General features: G+C 41.8%; 1 protein-coding gene across 2 annotated transcripts in view; it reads right to left on the bottom strand.

Moving 5' to 3' along the window:
• Positions 1-3,944, bottom strand: part of LOC101851333 — a 23,093-nt gene that overhangs the window by 11,215 nt on the left and 7,934 nt on the right. Inside the window, exon 1 of one of the 2 annotated variants that reach the window (XM_035968493.1) lies at positions 1,885-2,126. The exons of the other annotated variant lie outside the window; for it this stretch is intronic. The gene's annotated coding sequence lies outside the window, so the exon portion shown is untranslated. Of the gene's footprint in view, positions 1-1,884; positions 2,127-3,944 lie in introns of those variants that run through there. 2 annotated transcript variants of the gene reach the window in all.

The raw sequence follows: 3,944 nt of genomic DNA, 5'->3' as shown, positions 1-3,944 counted from the left end.
TATATACAAACACACCCACATACAAACACAAACACACACACACACGCACACACACACATACACACACACACACACACACACACATACACACACACACACACAAGCACATACATACACAAACACAAACAAGGCAAAATCGTCCCAGACGACCACTCACTTGACCTTGACCATCAATCATTTATTTATAGAGGCACCAGCCGTCCATGTCCAGGGGCTACGGCCACCCACTCTCAAGGAAAAAACGGCTTGTCTTAGACATTTGAGCGTCTTCGACAGTTCCATAGTTATAGTTATCAGTATTATAATTGTTTGTTGTTGTTGTTTTTTTATTTAATAAAATAATAACCAAAGTGGGGGAGTGGGAACAGGTTGATTGTATTGGTGATCGTCTTTGACAATAAGTGGCCATTAGGGCATGTTCGATTCATTCTTCACCCTCATTGTGTGACCCAGACAAAAGAAATAGCAACCGTATCAGAGGTTCCCAACGCAAAACGCTTCTTTTTAGTTTTAGTAAGAGTTTCCGGAACTTGCAACACAATTAGGTCATATAAGGGCAGAAGATTAGAGGTGTTACTAGAGAGTAACAAAAACAAAACAGAAGGAGGGGAGATAAAGAAGATAGATTTTTGATAGGAAAGAAGAAGCAAACCACACGAGAACACCCACCAATCACCCACACGCAAAATGCTGCGCCATGGAAAAAACACATGTTGTGTTATCTAACAGTAACGGTCGTTGGAAAAATTTAATATGAATATTTTTTAAAATAAGAAAAATTGATCGTTTCATTGCTAGAATGCTTTACAATATATCCTACACAACAGGCAACATGCAGTCTCAGGCTAAGCGGGAGAAAGTATTAAGATTTTTTACATTGTAGTTCACTAAAGACAAAAGACAATCGATTCGTCCTTCGTGGGGACAGCAAAACTTCGACTCAACGAATCGGATTCAAGGAAATCTCGGATTCAACGAAAGGAGACTGATTTCCCGGAGAAATTTTTTAATTTGTTTGCTGGTTTGTTGGTTGGTTGGTTGGTTAGTTGGTTGGTTGGTTAGTTGGTTGGTTGGTTGGTTAGTTGGTTTGTTGGTTGGTTGGTTAGTTGGGGAGTGTTTCGTTTTGTTTTGGATTTTTGGGGTTTGTTTGTCTTCTTTATGTTTGGTAGTTGGTTTTTTTTATAGTAAAATCAATAGAATTCGAAGATCACATAATTGACTAAAGTCGGATTCAATGAAGTCGCTTGCTGGGCGAACAACTCCACTGATGTGACTTCACGCATTCTTCTCGAGAAACGGAGCTTATCTACTCTTTTCTAAGTGACCATAGATCGCAGTTGCACCGTGGAAGTAGGGTATTTTCATCACGTTCCTGAAGAAGCCCATAGAGTGAAATGTTGAATATGTCTATACTATAAATAAAGTAATAAAACTGCATAATATACTCTCAGGTCTCCACCAATTTCTCTTTTCCGGCCGTGTTTCCTCGAATAATGATGATGATGATGATGATGATGATGATGATGATGATGATGATGATGATGATGACGATGATGATGATGATGAACGAACTTTAATCGATAAAGAAATGCATAACACCAGCAATACATACTTTGATTTGCACATCATAAATGTTCAGAATAATTCCGTATAAAAATTCACGTAACCGACACTATTTACCTTACAAGTGCCTTTAGTCAAGTATAGAAATTCTGCTAAGTGTTTTGGCATCCAGATGATACTACTAAAGGATACACAAAAGTAAAGCAATATGAAGACGCAAAATAAACTTTTATTTAAACGAAGTGTGTTTTAATTCTTTTTAAACAACAGTGGTATTCTTTGTATCTGCCAAACATGCAACCAAAGCAAGATTTCATTTACCCGAAGAGCGCCCGTCGGCCAGAGTCGACTTGCTGAGGCAAAGGACTGGCCCAAAATGAAGAGAAGAGAGAGTTCGCCGGCCCACAAACGCAATCGTCGCGCAGCGGGCAAGCCAAGGATAGCCAATTTCGTCACCTCGAAGAACATTCGATTCCCCTCCCTGGTAATTTGTTTTTCCTTACATAGTTTAGCCTTCAATTGTGCTGAGTCAAATAGAACAAATGGCGGCGAAACTTTCCATGGAAAAAGAAAACTGCTAAAAATATCTTCTTCGGTAATTGTTCATGCGCTGTCAGTTCACCAATCGCACGGCTCTGCGGCTGCGCAAAGGGAGAGAGAGAGAGGTGGAGAGAGAGAGAGAGAGAGAGAGAGGGGGGGGGACAGAAGGAGAGACAGAGCGAAAAAGAGAGAGACGGGGAGAGACAGGGGAGAGGGACAGAGACAGAGAGAGAGAGAGATGGAGAGAAATGGAGCGAGAGATTGAGAAAAACAGAGCGAGAGACAGAGTAGGAAGAAGCAGTTTCAAGCTTAAAACCAGTGTGAACAGGTCTCCAACACCGAACACTTTAGTTCAGGTCTTTTTCTCATATATATATGTATTAGTCGAAATCGTTCAAGGCAGCTACACATTGTTGGGGAGAAAAGAGGTTGACTGAGGTGTCTATGTCTTAGGCGGTATCGTTACGATGAAGGGAAAAAACACAAAAGAGGGAGAGGGGGGGTGTTGTGGGAAATGATCGTTTGTACAGATGATTGTCTTGGGCAGGTAGCTATAATTAGAGAAGGTTTGACACACAGACAGACAGACAGACAGATAGACAGACAGACAGACAGACAGACAGACAGACAGACAGACAGACAGACAGATAGATAGACAGACAAGGACAGACAGACAGACAAAGACAGACAGACAAAGACAGACAGACAGACAGACAGACAAAGACAGACAGACATACAGACAGGCAGACAGGGGGCAATGACCCAGTGTTGTCTACAAGTGCAATCCCTCTCTGGTGCAATCTGTCCTCATCAGTCCTCTAAAACGCATCTCTGTCACCTTGGTGCATTGTGCATAGTGCATAGTTCGAACCTTGGCCTTAATAAACTGGGACGTGAAATCACACACAAGTTGTTTGGTTTTGTTCTGTTTTCAAGTTTTTTGTTGTTTTTTAACGAGACTGTCTTGTGACAGTCTTAACATATCGTTATCGTAGAATTAAAAAGTTCTACCAGACAATTTTAGCCGTTTTGAGTTAATAAGACCATGAGGTCAGAAACTATCTGCTCTATCAAAATCGTAAGATTATTAGGAGTCGTTAACAAGATATTCAAAGAATTGCATTCGAAAGGAGGTTAAATGTGAAACTCGTAATGTTTTACGTCAAATTTCTCTGAACTAGATACTGAGCATGGAACTTTGTAATTCTAGGGTGGGGATGTACAGTGGAATATATCATGACTTGCATACGCCTTACCCTTCTTCTTCATCCTTCTACTCGTCGTCGTCGTCATTGTCATCGTATCTTCCTCTAGCAACACGTATACTGTTAAACATGCAAATTTATGCTTCTGATTTCTGTATGATTGTTTTAAATCACGTGCCACAACATCGCCTTTGTTCAGTTGTCCGACTTATAATGTATGTTTGCTACGTCCTTTATTGAAGAGTTGACAGAAGTAAGCTGGGGAAAAGAAACAATAGAAGCAGATCACGTACGTCACCACAGGACAGCACTTTTACCAACCACTTGCTCACGTGAGAAGTCGAGGAGAAACACTTAACTTAACAACGTCTATCTACTTTCGGGGCAACAACCGAGGAAGGAAGTCGGCAGGGCGGGTTGTAAAATAACGCGCGGAATAGGTGGGGCTCAGGCAGGTCTTGGCGCCAATGCGGTCAGATCTTTTTATAATTTTCCATTTGGGGCATTCCCGTTTTCCTGAACTGCTAGGCGCTGCCGTGGAGTGACGTGACGTCACGCCTTGTTCTCTCGGGTTGTGGGCTGGTGTAGGTGAAGCGTGCAAAGATCGCAGGGTGGTGGGTGGGGTACAGAGGGGGG

This window comes from Aplysia californica, unplaced genomic scaffold, assembly GCF_000002075.1.
Source record: "Aplysia californica isolate F4 #8 unplaced genomic scaffold, AplCal3.0 scaffold00062, whole genome shotgun sequence".
NCBI lineage: Eukaryota > Metazoa > Mollusca > Gastropoda > Aplysiida > Aplysiidae > Aplysia > Aplysia californica.
The sequence above is the reverse complement of the archived record's forward strand: the minus strand, read 5'-3'. Positions and strand labels throughout refer to the sequence as shown.